Genomic DNA, 16,254 nt, shown 5'->3' with positions numbered 1-16,254 from the left:
TCCATGGAGTTTTCTTGTTAAAGAGACTGGAGTGGTTTGCCGCTTCCTTCTAGTCTTTACAATTGACTGGACAGTGTAGGGAATACAATATCCTACCAGGTTTATTGTTTGCTATTTATTTTTTAAAAAAAAAGAGCATTTGATTCAGGAGAACAAAGCCTGGTCTCCAAAGCTCTCCTTCAGAAAGGAGTCTCTCATGCTTGTGTTAAGATCATATCAAGATTCCCTAATAAACCCAAACTCGGAGATAATGTCATTAAGCAACACTGATTATTCATGTCAACCAAAGCAGAAAGCATGTCTCTGTGTGGGGTGACACTGGCCACCGTCTGAAAGCCTAGCTGGGCAGGGGACCCTTGAGGTGGTGAAGACCTCTGGATGCTCCTGTCTGGGCATAAAGCCCAGCTGAAGGAGACCTGGGCCTCCTCTATGAGATCTGGTGAGATTGCCCAAGATCCACCTAACATGGCAGCAGGATGGGCTGGGGGATAGGGCAGGGGATGTGATATCTCCAGATGTAACCCAGCCTTGAGCAAGACTTCTAGTCATGCAGTGGATGCCCAACATTGTTAAAAAAAAAAAACAAGGCTGAGATAGATAAGAAATCCTGGGCCCTGGAGGATGGGAGTGAGAGGGGGGCAGGGTGTCTGGCATACAGAAAGCACTTAATATATGCTTTTTCATTCATGCACTGGTGGAACCACAGATCACTCCCCAGGTCCTCAGTACAGAAAGTGCTTTGGAAGCCTTTTAGCCTAGAATAATGACCCTCCCACACTGATCCAGGACCGAGAGTAGCTCTGTGAACTTTGAGGGCTGTGCTGTTCTGCTTTTAATGGGAAACATTTGAATTGTCAGGGACAATCAATTTCAACTGGAGTTGACCCTTTCCTTTGTCAATAAACTCTGGTAAAACCCACAAAGGAGATCTGGGGAATGAGGGCAGAGAGGGCTCTGGGAAGGGTACAGGGAGTGGAGAGAGAAACAGCAGCTGAAGGGGGAAAGGTAATGAAGTGAGCAGATGCTGTAAAAGAAATACTAGAGTGGAGTTGGGGGGAGCTGGGTTCAAATCCTACCTTACTCATTTCTCCTCTCTGGGCCTCAGTTTCCCCATTTGTAAAATGAGGGGGCTGGATAAGATGGTCACACTATAAGGTTCTTTCTAGCTCTGAAGTCAATGACTTGTAAACCCAGTAAGGGTCAGCACCTTGTCTTCTAAGCTGTAGGCCTCCCAGAGGCTCAGCCCTGTCGTCAGTCAGTCAGGCATCCCTGGACAGCTCCCCTGACTCCCAGCAGGGTTAGGAGTGGCTCATGGCTCCAGGGGATCCCAGGTAGCTGAGATCCCTCCTGAGCTCAGGATTGACAAGCCACCATGAGCTGGTAGAGGAGACAGAGCTGCGTGGAGAGGAGGCAGAGATGAAGGTGGTTTGCACCCAGAGCCAAGGTTAAAGACCATGGGGGAGACTCTTAAGGGCCAAGGGGCATGCAGCTGGAAAGAGCCGGATTTGGATGTCTCTGATTTGAGCCCAATGTGCTTTCTTCCCCATCACCAAGTCCATGCTCCTCCTTCACTTTACAGAGGAGAAAGCTGAGGTTTAGAAAAGTGGGAAGGGAGATGTTGAGTCCCCTCCTCATTCACTCAGGGGAAACTAAGGCTGACAGAAATGGACTGACCCAGGGTCCACCAAGAAGTCCTACAGCTAGCTGATCTGTGCTGGAGCCAGGCTGGGGGCAGGCAGGACAGTCCTGGGGAAGTGCGAGGAGGGGACCAAGAAATGGGACGTGGGAGCCGAGGGGGCCACCCTGATCCTGCATCATGGACCCCCTCAGGAACCCTCCACCCAGGCCCTCCAAGGGGCTCTTCAGCCCGGAGAGATGCCCCTGGTGCCCCCACAAACACCAGATGTGACCACAAGCAATTATTAACCAAAGTAACTGAAAGCCAGGGAAAGTGCATGCAGGTAATCTGGAGAGTGAGACACAGGTGTCTGAGGTGGGAGAAAGGAAAATCAGGGAAGGTTTCCTATAGGAAGGGACCTTTTACTGACCCTTACTGGGTTTACAAGGAAGGGACTGGTGCTTGAGTTGAGCTTGAGGGGGTCTAAGCCATGGGGGAGAGCCCCAAGAGATGACCCGCAGTCCCCAGGCATCAGGATCAACCCAAAGCTATCTATGAATCAATAGTCTTTTCCTGGGGACTGCTGTGCTCCCAGCACTGGGGTCAGCAGTGGGGCTGCAAAGACAGAAAGGAACCAGCCAGTCCTCCAGAAGCTTCCATTCTATGGGAAAAGACAGACTACACACAGAGAAGAATAAAGGCTCTGTGTGCCCAGACAGTTTGAAATAGTCTTGGTGGAGTGGGGAGTGGGCACCAGCATTCCAAGATCTTTGGTAGCAAGTGGTGCCTGAGCCTGGGAGGAAATCAGGGAGTATACGGGCTGCAGGAGAAGCTGGCCCAGAAGCACCGGGCTGCCATCATTAAAACCCAGACCCCACTTTGAAAACCCTGAAATCCTGAGAAGCATCGAGGGGGTGAACACGAAAGGCTTCTTCATCAGGAGGGGATCTGAGGGTGTCTTGTGGTCGGCTTCCAGGCCTGGGCAGAGGGAGGAAGGCGCCTTTGGGTGGTTACCTGGCTTGGCTCTCTCCATGGTCCAGGCCAGTGGCAGGAGGGCAGCTAGGCCTTTGCCACCTAAATATTTGCTCCTCACCTACCCTGAGCACGGCTCTGTGTTGAGGTGAGAGGCACAAAGACTTATAAAGCACAGACCTTGCCCTCACTGAGCTAACTAACAGGAAAGACACGTCCAGAAACAGCAGTGAAGTGGAGGGGCCTTGCTAATGTGAGGGGAGGGGAGGACCCTTTTACTCTGATGTAGGGAAATCAGGGAGGGCTTCTTAGAGGAAGTGGCTGCTACATGGCCCTGTTTTCCCCAGACTCTTCTTCTGGACACTTCCCCCAGGGACATTACTGCAGGCCAAGCCCTGCCTTGGCTTCTCGCTGCTGTCTTGAGGGGGCCTTCAGTGGTGTGCCCCTCAGCCCTGGGCTCATGTTCTCTGGAGAACTTGCACCCTCCAGCCCTGCCCCAGGAAGCCCCCCACCCTGAATGTGAGTACAGGGAGTAGGACTAACACAGCCACCCATCCCTCTGCCTTTCCTGCTACCTTCTTCCCTTCCTGGGCTCAGTCCTTCTGGAAATGTGGCTAGGCCTCCCTGGGTTCACAGTGCAAGGAAGCCGGACTGAGGAGAAGGAACGTTGACCAGGGTGGTGGACAGAGAACGCGTCTGACCCCAGCCCCTGGGGCCTCAGTTTCCTCATCTGTAAAATTGGGGGGTGGGGTGACCTTGACTTCTAAGCTGTAGGTCCCCCAGAGGCTCAGCCTGGTGGTCAGTGGGCAGGGCATCCCTGGACAGCTCCCCTGACTCCCACAGGGTTAGGAGTGGTTCATGGCTCCAGGGGATCCCAGGTAGCTGAGATCCCTCCTGAGCTCAGGATTGACAGGCCACCCTGGGCTGGTAGAGGAGACAGAAAGAGCTGGGTGGAGCCCAGGCAGAGCTGAAACCCAGATCCAGTTTTACCCGAAACTGCCCAGGATCCCAGGGCTGGGCTGGCCCAACCCCAGCTCCCAAGTCTCCCTCCTGCATGCAGTGGTGCTGATGAGCTGAGCCCTGCCTCCCTTCAGAAGCCACCTGGCCCAGGCCAGCTTCCCCCCAGGGTTTAAGTGTACCTGGACAGGTCTCTGCTCCCGGCTCCACCCTCTCTGCCAAGAGCTGCAGCAAACCAGGCAGGGGTATCTGCACCCCCAATCATGGATGAGGGTCCATCATGCAGAGTCAAGGGCTCTCAGACGGTGCGACGGTGCAACCATGCTCCTGGGCCTCCCTCACAGTATAGCAGTTCTGACAAAGTCGCCCAACTTTGCCTCCTGACTTCAGAGTCAGAGCCCCTGGATTCAAACCCCTCTGACACTTACTGCTTGTGTGCCCTTGGCCAAGTTGATTCATCGCCCTGGGACTCAGTTTCCCCATCTGTAAATGAGGGAGTTGGGCAAGCTTCCTGGGCTCGGGCTCTGGGATCCTCTGTCTCTATCCCCCTTACCCCACCTCTCTCCTCCCCTCATCCCTCTTCCCAGCACCTGTCCAAGCCCTCCCCTAGGCCCAGTCGTGGCCACCTCCCCCAGGAAGCCTCCCATTCCTCCATTTCTTGTGAGATCTGTTTATTCTCTAAGTGAAGCTCCCTAAGGCAGCCCAGTACCCTGGGGACCTGTCTGGGACAGCAATAAGGACTGGTTCTGTGGTTTCATGGAGAGAGGGAATTCCCAGAGGGCCCACCCCCCCAATGGAAGTCAGCACCTTAGAGCATGGTCCAGAACACTGAGAGATGAAGGGCCTTCACCTTGTCAGGCAAGATTCGAGCCTGGGTCTCCCTGGCTCAGAGGTGAGCTCACCACCCATTACACCACACTATCTCTGCTAAAAAGCACTTCTGCTGGGAGTATTGGGGCATCTCTAATAGATTTTCCTTATATTCAAGATGAAATCTGCCTCCTTTCCCTGTCCCAATCTGCTCCTGGTTCTGCCCTCTGGGGCTGGGTAGAATGGAGTCAATCCCTCATCCACATGACAGCCATTCAGATACATGAGGACTGCCCTCCTGTGCCCCTTGATTGTGTAGTTTGGAGGTGGGAAAGGCATCAAGGCCATCTGGTTCTACCCTTTCACATTACAGATGGGGAAACAGAGTCACAGAGGCTGTGACTTACCCAAGGCCACACAGCTAGTAGACAGCACAGCCGGGATTTGAATTCAGAGCCTCTAACTCCAGAACCAGCCCCCCTTCCCCTGTACCCCCAGGCCAAACATCCCCAATTCCTCCAACCCCATCTGTCCTTCACACCCCCCCCATCCCCTGCCCCATCATCATGCTGATTGCCTGACCCTGAATCCCTGACTAGCTCTGGAAGCTGAAACTGCGAGTGTGAGGACCCCACCCCACAACTGCTGTTTCCCGTGTTGCTTCTGTGTCCTTGGGGCCGGAGCAGACCCAGGTCTGAGCTGGACTCCAGGACATTAAGCAGCCAACTTCCTATCAACCAATCAGAAACATTTATTAAGCACCTATTATGTGCCCATCATTGTGCTTGGACTTAGTAGGGCAACTGCCCTCTATTGAGGCGATGGGCAAAGGCAATTAGGAGTTTTTAAAAATCACCTGCACAGGATGGCAGAGGAGCACTTTGAAAAAGATCTGGGGGGCGGTGTTAGTGGACCACCAGCTTAATGCGTCCAACAGTGTGATGCCACCCTGAAGGCAGGGCCTGGGGCTTCCCCTCCTGGGGTCTGGAGTTCTTCACTCCTCCTGGGCTGCCCGATGAAAAGCTGAGCACAGGCCCAGGCACAGAGGGGGAGGAGGTGAACCCTGGCTTCGTCCCTGACAGAGGCCATTCCAGCATCTCCCGGCGTGTTGGGGGCCAGGGGCTTCTGAGTTCTGGGGGTCTGGGAGGACCAGAGGCTCTGAGTCACAGGGAGGCTTTGGTGGAGGATGTGAGTAAGCCAGGCAATGAGGCCCGCTCCTGCCTCCCAGATCCAGGCCCGCATGAGTCACCCCCTAGAGCCCATTGGCCTGGGCTGGTCTCAGCTGCCTTGATCTCTTTCCTGTCCCCAGAGGCAGACCTTCTTCCCAGACACCAGGAAACCCAGATCCTGGAAAGCACCTTGGCCCCAGAGACAGAAGGTGTGCGTGCCTGCCTCGGATCTGGTCCTGTGATCTTGGAGGTCGTCTCACACTTTCTGGGCTTGGTCTAACCCCCTGTAAAAGGGGAGGAGGGGGCTGGCTCAAGGCCCCTCCAGCTCTGGCATTCTCCAGGCTCCAAGTCCTCTTCTCTGTATATGGTCAAAGCTTCAAGAATGTCAAATGAGGAAACTCAGGTCCAGGGAAGGAAAGTCACCGGCACCCCAAGGTCACACAGCAGTCTCCAGAAGACTCCAGACCCTGCCCCTACGGTCCCGATTCCCCAAGCCCTTCTACTGTACTTTGTCATCTGACCCACTCATTCCCCCAAGGCAGGCGAGCAGGGATAGGTAACCATGCCCATTTGCCAGATGAGGAAACTGAGGCTGGGAGAGACCGGAGTCCAGGCGGAGTATCCTCAGCTCTGCAGCCCATCTCCCTCCCTCCATGCACTCAGTACTCTGTGGTGGAAGGGGGCCAAGCCCCAGGCAGAGAAGACACCCTGCCCTTATCAGATTTGCCTCTTTCTCATGCAAAGTATGGGCAAACTCCTGACAGGAAGAAACTGGGCTTCCTCCTGCCAAGAAGAGGGGGATTCCCCGGGCTCCGTTCTGAGCTTGCAGCAGCCTCTCCCTGGGACCGTCCTGCCCACGAATGTCAGCAGGCCCAAACTCAGGGAGGGGGGCAGCCCAGGGAGCCTGAATCTCCCGGAGAGCTAGAGGGGCCTTCTGAGGGCATCGCCCTGGTGAGGGGCGCCCCAGCTTCATGCACTCCCTCCCCCCGTATGCCTTGGCTTCCCTACCGCCCTGCCTCTGCTCCTCCTTCCATCCTCCAGTGGGAGCCTACCCACCCTGCCTCCTCTGGGAAGCCCTCCCTGAGACCACCAGGGGTAAATGCTTCTCAAATGACCCTTCACGGATCTGGCCATTTCTTGCAGCCAGATCCTCAGTCCAGAAGAATGTAAGCTCCCCCGGGGCAGGCTATTTCTTTTTGTCCAAAAATCTCCTTCCAGGTGAGAGTGCTCGACACCTCCCGCTGCAGCCCCACCCACTCTGGGACAGTCCCAGATCTCTAGGTAAGAAGACACATTCACTACAGAGATGTAAATGGAAAGGCCCCCAAAGCAAGAGTGAGTGAAAAACCCATAAAGGCCCCAGAGAGCATAAGTAATGCCGCAGGCCTCGAGCTCCTCAGGTGGGAGAAGTGGGGAGCTCCTGGGGCACCCCCTGGAACATAGCACACTTTTGCTGCCATGCTCTCCTTTGTCACAAGACAAACCGTTCATGGGGTGGGAGGTCCTTGGGGGGTGACTAAGGCAGAGAAAGCAGAATGAGAGGTCAGGGGCTAGAGGAGAGTAGAATGGCAATCTGGCCTGGAACAGCCTGCAAGGGAAAGCCACCCACATCCCATCTTAAAGTAAGCCCCCTGAGGACAGGGCCCGTCTACAACCTTCCTTTGTCTCCCTGGGGCTTAACCCTGAGCTTTGCACACAGTAAATGCTTGATCTGAGTGTGGGGAGCCAACCCCTCCAGGGCTGGGAAGGAGCCAGTCCAGCGTCAGGGGTCCTGGGTTCAAATCCCTCCTTGGGCACTTGGGCCTCAGTCTCCTCTTCTATAAAATGGGCTATTGTGATGCTGCATTATCCTTCCTTATCCCATCTACTCCCCAGGCAGCTCGGGGCAAATCCCGTCTCCTCCCTGGGCCTTCTCCTACGGCAAGATGAGGGAGCTGTGCCCAGTGATCTCTGGAACTCCTCTCAGTCCTGACATGCTGCGGGGCAGCGGCATCGGGCAGGGCTACCAGGCTCGGGAGCTGTCCTTGTGCCCCAGGACAGCTCAGCGTCCCAAACAGCCACTGGGACAGTCTTTCTCCCCAGCCCCTCATCCCCTCGGTCTCTGCTAGGACCAGCCCTGAAACCGCCAGGAAGAAGCAGGCGTGCAGGTTGCCTGGGCAACGAAGACCTTGCCGCAGATGGCCTGGGCGGGGCTAGTCCCTTCAAGGAGGGAGGGGGAGCAGAGAAGGGGGCCCCCCACCTCTCTCCCCAGCAAACCTGCCAAGTCAGCAGCATCCAGGGTCCCCTCGGCCAGACTCTCCTGCCTGGGAGGGAAGAACCTGGGAATGGATGAGTGAAATGATGACTCCGCAGGGCCCTTCCGGCTCTAAAGCCGGAAGCCCACAGGCCCGAGGAGGAGCCTTCCCATCCCCTTCACTGGCTGGCACTTGGGGGTGTGAGTCCTCTTTCTGGACACCCCAGGAGAGAAGGGGTCCATCACACTGGGATGCCCACCCTGGGACAGGTGGGGAAATCTGTCCTTAGGGCCCAGGTCTGCCCACTCCAGGAGATTTCCCATTTCAGGGCACTGACCCTATGGGAAATTAAATGAGTGCTCTCTTGGGCCGGAGTGAAGGAATTGGGGATGATGAGGCCAGAGAAGAGAAAGACAGAGGGAAAGGAAGAGTGATGAATGCCTTCCAGAGAAGGAAGGGCTGTCCCTGGGAAGAGGGTTCAGTCTTATCCTGCTTGGCCCCATGGGGCAGAGTGAGGGGCAATGGTGGGGTGGGGGGAGCCTAGAAAACCTGTGCCAGACCCAGGCTGGTTCCTGTGCCTCCCTAAGCCCCACAGTACTTCGCTGGGAACAGCTCCTCCCTTGGGAGCCAGTCCAGGGGACCTTGGCATTCAGCCCCAGGGCCTTCCCCTTCCAATACTTTCTAGGCTTTCCTGGTCCCTGGCAGATCCCCTTGCTGCCTGGGTCCTTGCAGCCCCTGCCTCTGAAGTCAGCCACCCCTAGGTCTCCCCGTTGACACTTGTACCTGGCCTTGGACTTCACCATCTTGGGCCCTAGGAGGGCATTTTCTAGGGCTTCCTCAAGAAAAGAGGTTTTCCATCTTCTAGAGTCCCCCCCCCCCCAACACACACACACATACCAAAAGGGGGTCATTCGACCAGGAAGATCCGACCGGGGCAGGGCGGAGCCAGGACCACCTGGGAGATTGTCTCTGCCTGTAGGTAGGTCCCAGGATGCTTCTGTCCTGACTTGATTCTCCTGCTAATAATGTGACAAGGCAGCCAAAGAAGCCAAGGCCATCTTGGCCAGCATGGAGGGGCTGAAGCTTCCAGGACTGGGGAACCCATGGCCTTGCTGGGCTCAGCTCTGTCTGCTGGGGGTGCTCCATTCTGGCCTCTGCAGCTCAGGGAGGCCAACAAGAGGTGGGGGATGTCCAGGGGAGGGCTGCAGGAGGGAACGGGCCCTAAGTCCGCATCAAGGGGGGCTCGGCTGAAGGGGCTGGGTGGGCCTGGCCTGAAATAGGCTAGACTCAGTTCAGGACCAGGGAGCTGTCTTCTCACGAGGACAGTCTTGTTCAGTTTGGTCCCAGAGAGCACTCCAGGCTTGACTTAAGGAAAACTCCCTTACGATCAGACCTGCCTGAAGGAGAACGAGCTGCTTCAGAAGGTAGTGGGTCTGCAGATCCAGAAAAGACTTCTTGGCAAAGCTGGGGTTTGAGCCCAGCCTCAAAGAAAGCCTGGAAGGCCACGAGATAGAGAGCATTCCAAGCGTGGGGGTCCGTCAGGACAAAGGCGTGCTGGTGGGAGATGAAGTGTCAGAGGATTGCAAGGGCATTGTCCCTGGAATGGGGGGTTTGTAGAGGGCATAACAAGCCTGGGAAGGTCTCCCTAGCAGTCGGAACCATCCAACAGTGGCACCCTCAGGAGGGCATGCACATCTTCAAGCAAAGCCTTGTCGGCCAGGTTGTAAAGGGATTCATGCTTGGCTACTTGTTAGACTAGGGGGTTCTGAGCCTGCTCTAGAACAAGAAGGGACCCCAGAAGCCATCAGGTCCAATCCCCTTGTTTTACAGAAGAGGAAACTGAGGACCAGGAAGGACAGCGACTAGTCCAAGGCCACACAAATAGCACGTGACACCTGTTCTGTACATCTGGGATGGCCTGTGTGGGAGGGAGGGGTGGGTGCCTCCTGGCCCCAGGCAATCCCAACCCCAAACAGTTTGAGGTGGGTGCTCCTGCTGGCCTGGACCCATCTGGACAGTAGCAGGCTCTTTCCCAGCTCTCCCTGTCTTGTTCCCCTTGCCCCCACAGGGCCACAGTGTCCCAGCAGCAATAACGCATTTTCCCACTAATACTCCTATCTTCAAACAAGACCACAGTTGTAAAGCAGTGCCTGGGACACAGTAGGCAGTAATAAATGCTTGTTACCTCTTTCCCTCCCTCCCCCATTGTGTGGTCAACAATCTAAGTGTCCCTGCTTTACAGAAGAGAAGGGAAAGGCCTTGCCCGCAGCTCTCCAGTGAGAGCCAGGGCCTCACCCCTAGCAGACCTGCCTCTGGGCCCCCTGCCCTTTGCCAGGAGCAAACAAGGAAATGCAAATAGGTAAAGGCCACAGGGCTTTGGACACCTCCCAATCATTCCATCCCCCAAAGGTCCTCTGCAAAGGCCACAGAGTCATAGGACAAACTCAGAGACTGAAGCCACAAGCCCCAGAGACCAGTGAGTGCAGCCTACCCTTGAGGGAGAGCCCTCTGGGGCACCCCCAGCCAGGGCCTGGAGCTCCCCTCCATGTAGAGCAGCCTTCGACCTCTGGGGACAGCCCTGTCTACCTGAAGGTGAAAGCTCCTCTGAAATGTCAGTGCCTAGTGCCAGCTCTGGGGCTGAGCAGAACAAAGCCAGCCCGCTTCCATCCTCCTGCAGGCTTATGCTGACCCCCTCTCACGGCCCAGCTTTTTCCAACGATTGCCTTGGTCCTCGCGGCCTCTGCCAGCCTTCTCAGTCACAGACACTAGTGGATACTGTCAGAGGTGAGATTAGACCGAGGCCCTCTGACTCCATGTACCTTGAGGCCATAGATTGAATCTGATTTCTGGGTTTGGGTCCTGGCTCAGACACTTGCTGGGGGCCTTGAGCAGGTAAGTGACCCTGAGGGTCCCAGTCCTGAGCGCAGGCATAAATCAGTCACCCAAGAATCAGAAGGACATGGCCACTGCTGGGTGCAATGCAACGGGTCCCTCGACACTGAAACATTTGAGCCTCAGCATGACTTTCCTATCACCAGGCCATAGCTGACAGACAAGGAGGGAGTTGGATTTGATGACCACGGTCTGAGAGCTGGGGAAGGGGCCTCTGGGGCCATGTCGTGGATGAGGCTAGCATATTGGGCAAGGCTGGGATCCCAACTCAGGCACTCGGATTCCTCAAACCCCAGGCTCCCCCAAGCTGAGCCTTCTTTCCCATACCCCAGGCTAGAGTCTAGCCACGGCATGAATTCTGACTCTGATGATATCAAGAAGGACAGTGGGGGTTTTACCTGCTGGAAAATTCCGCCTTGCATGAATGCCCTGGCACAGGAGGCCAGAGTCCTAGGGAGACCTAGCAGGGACCCTCATTGCTTTGTAAATCAGAGGAAGGCAGGGGGTAATGAACCTCCTCTGCCCGACCCTTCTCCCTTCTCTTACGGAGGACCTTCCATCCCTGAGGCCCTCACAGACACTGGGGCACAGTCCATTCAGGTCAGTTTGATGAACACGGATTCACAGGTCTCCCTGACCCAAAACTTAGTGGCAGAAACCTCAAGGGTCCACTCATCTCTCCTGTCACCGAGAAGGAAGCTGAGGTCTATCAGGGAAGAGAGACCAGGCCAAGGTCACTCAGCCAGCTGACACCTCAGCTGGGATCTGAGGAGCCAAGGTTGGGTGCTAGTCCGGGGCCTCAGATGCCCACTCCTTGGGGCTTCTCCAGAGTTCTGTCCATTCTGCATTTCCTATAAACGTGGGCTGCCTTGGTCATCCTGGGCTGGGAAGAGAAGGCTGAAATATAGGCCCTGCACTCAGAGTAACAGTCTGGGCCTGGAGGGATGGAGAAGAGGTCGGGATATTCTGGGATATTCTGGGAGGGAGACTCCAAGGACATGTCCACCTCCTCCACTGGGTGGGTCCAGGCTAGGCCCCAAGCTCTTTGGCTTATCCCCTGCCACTGCTCCAGCCTGGGTAGGGCGGCCAGAGGCCTGGCAGGATGGATGGGACCTGGGGGAGGGTCCTGGCATGTGGGGCAGTGGGAACCAGGGCTGGAGGTGGACCCTACTGGCTCACTGAGGGGAAAGAATCCTTCAGGCTCAGTGGAACCTGGAGTGTTGGAAGGCGAGGAGTGGAACAGTGAGTGGGCCAGCGTGCGGAGGGCATTGAATGCCAAAATCAAAAGTCAGAATGTTGGTGGGCGGGCAGCAGGAAAGCAAAGGCCAGCCAAGCCCCCTCCCTCTGTCAGCCAGCCCAGGAGCCAGAAGAGGAGTCAGTGCAGAGCCCAGACAGGGCCCACCTCCCTCCCTCCACACAGGATAGAGGGAGAAAAGCCGCAGTGTCCCAGCCGATGGACCAGTGCTTTTGGCCAAAGACTCCAAATCAAGGTCGGGCTCCACGATGCTGCCGGCACAGCCCCCTCCCTCGGACTCCGAGGAGGCAGGAGCGCTCAGGACAAAAGCAGCAGTCAGAGCTGGCCGGGGCTGCCTCCACGTCCCCCAGCCGAGTTCACAAGCGCCCGGCAGCTCTGCTGAACTGTGACACAATTGTGTTTCTCCCCCGTGGGGAGCCGGTGGTTGAAATCTTGCAGACTCCTGGCACCAGCACAGCCTGAGTTATTTTCCTAGGCCTTCAGAAAGCCACTGACTGCAGACTGGAAAAGATTGAGGGAAAGGGGGAAAGAGGCTGCAATTTACCTCCCAAAGGGCCCCTCCTCTGCTCCAGCCAATCTCAGAAGCAGCAGAGAGTGAATGGGGATCTGCAGCCGGGCGCTGACAACCACAGGGGCCTCAGCTGGCCCGTGCTTCTGCCGGGGGTGATGCAAACCACCCCCCGGATCCCGGGACAGGGCGGGGCTCCGAGCCCTGCACCCGAGGCGTCACCCGGCTCCCCTCACTCGACCTGAACTGTTTTTGTCCCTGGTAAAGGACTTACCTGCCCTCTGTCCTCACAGAGCTCCTCCCGGGACTGCCCAGTCTCCTTTGGGATTCTTCTCTTAAGGAGATGTTCCTTAAGTCAAGCTGAAATTTCCCCAGTTGTAACTTCTGTCTGCTGCTTTCAAAATCAATTGCTGGGCATTTATTAAGAGCTGGTGATGCACCAGGTGCTGGAGATACGGACATATGCCCAGAGGAGGCTGCCCTGCCCTCAGGGAGCTCATGGGAGGGGGGTTAGGAGGGATCCCATGGCAGGAGGGAGGGGATCAAGATCAGGAAACAGCTGCCAAGAAGTGGAGGTGAAGGCAGGAGGGCGCATGTGCCTCCCAGACATGGGGAGACAGTCTGGGAAATCAGCCGTCTTCCTGTGTCCGGCTGAACCCCGGGGCTGTGAACTTGGGTGCCTGGAGGGGCACTGGGGTCCTGTGCAGAAATGGGAAAGTGAGGAAGGCAGGTGGAGGTCCTCTGAGGCTGTGGGGATGCCTCTGGTAGAGCTGTCCAGCAGGGATGGAGGATCAGGAGATCTGGGCATCATGGGCACTGGGCATCATGGGCAGGGAAAGGAGGGGAGATGCCAAGACAGCCTGGGAGCAGGATCTGTATCGCCCCCACTGCCCCTGACAGCTCTTCAAGGCAGGACTTGGAGGTGACATGTGCCCTCCCTGAGCCTTCTCTTCTCCAGTCTAAACATGCCCAGGTCCTTTAGGAAATCCTCCAAGGGCACTGTCTCTGGTTGCCCTCCCACTTGTCAGTGTCCTGATAACCTCTAGATGTGGGCCAAGCAGGCCAGGGAACACCAGCATAGATGACGTGGCCACCAAGCGTAGGAGGGAGGAGTGCCCACCTCACATCCCTGGCCTCTTTGGCCTTTGCTGCCACATTTTCCCACACCTCGGCTGTGGTCCTCCTGGGGGTAAAGGCCTATCTCAGGGACCACCTCTTCCATGAAGCCCGCCTTGACCCCTCAGCTGAAGGGGAGCTCTCTCCAACCCCTGCCTCGGATTTTCTTAAATCACTCTGATTCTCTCCTTTGCCCATTTCCCTTGTATGGGAGTGTGGTTAGCACCTCATTCAAAGCTAAGTTCCTTAAGAGCAGAGCCTGTATGTGCTCAGCTCCCACAGTGGGGCAGGCTTCTGTCAGGTGCCTAATCTGTGCTGACTGATTTAAGGGGCCAAAACGGGGCCTGCACTCAGCCTCTGCTGGTCATTCGGACCCACAGCTATCCTTGTGGGGACTGGTGCTGCCTAGGAGAGCCTCCCATCAGGTCCTGCTTTCCAGGAAGCAGAGGCTGTGAGACAGATGCTCAGAGGAGGCTGGGGTCCAGACTGGACTGGCCTCCAGCCCCACAGTAGAACTAGGTAACACCAAATGAGGATGTCCCCAGTGGCCAGAGAGGACAGAGAAGGTGCCATGCAGGGGCCCAGGGTGTTGGGAGCAGAGCTCTTATGGACCATCCTGTACACATGAGGTGCTTGCTAGCACAAACGCGAGGATGCCAGGAGCCAGCAGCCAGCCCACCAGGGCTTGGACTCAGAGGGACTTACATAATTCCTATCTGATGCACTGTGGCCTTGCTGGAACCAAGGCCTCCCCACCTCCCCACCCCCTATCCAAAGCCAGGCTCCTTCTGAGCACCTTCCCTGCTTGGCGCAAGGAGCCCAGTGCCCAGTGCCAGTCTGGCCCCCGAACTGGACAGACTCTCAGGGTCCTCATCAGGGCCTCTTAGCACATCGAGAGAAAGCATGGGCCAAGGTTACAACAGAGACCCTCTGTACACACACACACACACACACACACACACACACACACACAACACCTATTCTAGTGTATTCCCTAAGAACCATTGGGTTGGTGGGAACACAATATTGTTTTATGTGACTAAAGAAACTCTAACTTCTGGCAGCAGTTAAATAAATGTCTCCTCTGTGAAACCTGCCTGGGCAACACCAGCTCTGTTCCCTGCTTTCTGAACATTCGTAACTAGATCATCAGAATCTCTACCCCAGAATCCAGGCTTGGAGAAAGCCCTGTTCTGTCTTATTCTCTGCATGCTTCCTGGGTATCTATCTATTTCCCTTGCTCTCCCTCCCCCCTGGCCCCCACCCCAGACTGGCTACTCCCTGAGGCCAGGGCCTGGGTTCCACAGTCTCTCTTAGCCCAGAAAAGGTCCAGGAACATGATGGAGGGAAGGGAGAATGGGATTTAATCAGGACAATCAAGCGATTTGGATGCGGTTGGCCTTCCCAGAGGAAGACCAGAGCTTGAAGACCAAAGACCTCATTCCCATTCTGTAGACAAGGACACCAAGCTGCCCTGAGGTATGTGACTTGCCCAGGGTCAGGGGCCAAGCAGGGTCAGAGCTAGGTCTGCCACCCAGATCGCCTCCAAAGCCAGTAGCTCCTTCAGCCACTGCAGCTACTGCTCAGGCTGGAGGGACTGGTTTGGGCCTTTCACACAGTTTTCCTTTATGTGTGTGACCTCTGGCACCAGGTTGACTCAGATGGGGATCTATCTGCAAAGCCTCTCACAATAAAGTTTATGGCTAATGAATCCAGCCAGAGTGTCCCCTGAGAACCTCAATACCCTCTTTACCCCATATGCCAGACTGGAGCCAAGCAGGGATTATCTGCACCAGCTCCAGGGAAGGGCCCAGCATTTAGTTCATGTCCTAAAGAGCCTTCAGCTTCCATGTTAACACTCAGAATGATGAAACATAAAATATAGAGCAGGTTTTATTTCATTCCACTTCCCCACCCCCAGTCACAACAACTCCCCTTCCTTCTTCTAGGGCACCTTTTTCCAGGGACCCATACTGGGCTTTTTCCTCTCTTTGGTTTCCCAGGGCTTAACACTGAGCCTAGCACATAGGAAATATTTAACACTTGCTGTTGACTGATTAAAAGGGAAAACAAACTGTATATAATCAAGATTTGTGGTCTTGTGTTCAGTCATTTTTCTCTTCTCTTTGGAAATGCTCATTTTATTTGGTGCTTCTTAGTTCAGAATGAAAATGAATCATTTGTTTAAAAAAAAAAAAGACCTGGGGGGGGAGCAGACAGAGATAGAAAACACTCGGAGGAGAAAGAGGAAAGCTCAAAGCAGAGAATTGTTAAGACAGGGTAAGCAAGACAAGTTAGTAAGACAAGATGAGGAGAGAGATAAGGGAAAGCAGATCCCTGAGCACCTTGAACTAAGTAATGGAGAGGAAGTATTTACTCCAAAGGAGGGAGCTGAGTCCTCGAGGAGGAGAAAGCTGCTGGTCCTCCAAGCAAGAGTGCTGTAGTAGGTTTTTTGTTTGTCTGTTTTTGGCTTTTTGGAGAGGGGATGGCAGGGTATTTGGGGTTAAGTGACTTGCCCAAGGTCACACAGCTAGTTTTGTGTTAAGCATCTGAGGCTGGATTTGAACTCGGGTCTGACTCCAGGGCTGGTGCTCTGTTCACTGTGCCACCTAGCCGCCCCTGTTTTATGCTTATTGACTAACTAGATCCTCAGGTGTTATTAAATGAGATCATTGAGGAAGAGAAAGAAAACATGGCTAGTGTGCAGCCTAGAACCTCTGTTC

Source organism: Petaurus breviceps, unplaced genomic scaffold (genome assembly GCF_028583685.1).
Source record: "Petaurus breviceps papuanus isolate PSGF00001 unplaced genomic scaffold, PetGlider_PUasm1.0 564, whole genome shotgun sequence".
Lineage (NCBI taxonomy): Eukaryota > Metazoa > Chordata > Mammalia > Diprotodontia > Petauridae > Petaurus > Petaurus breviceps.
Note: the sequence above shows the minus strand (reverse complement) of the source record.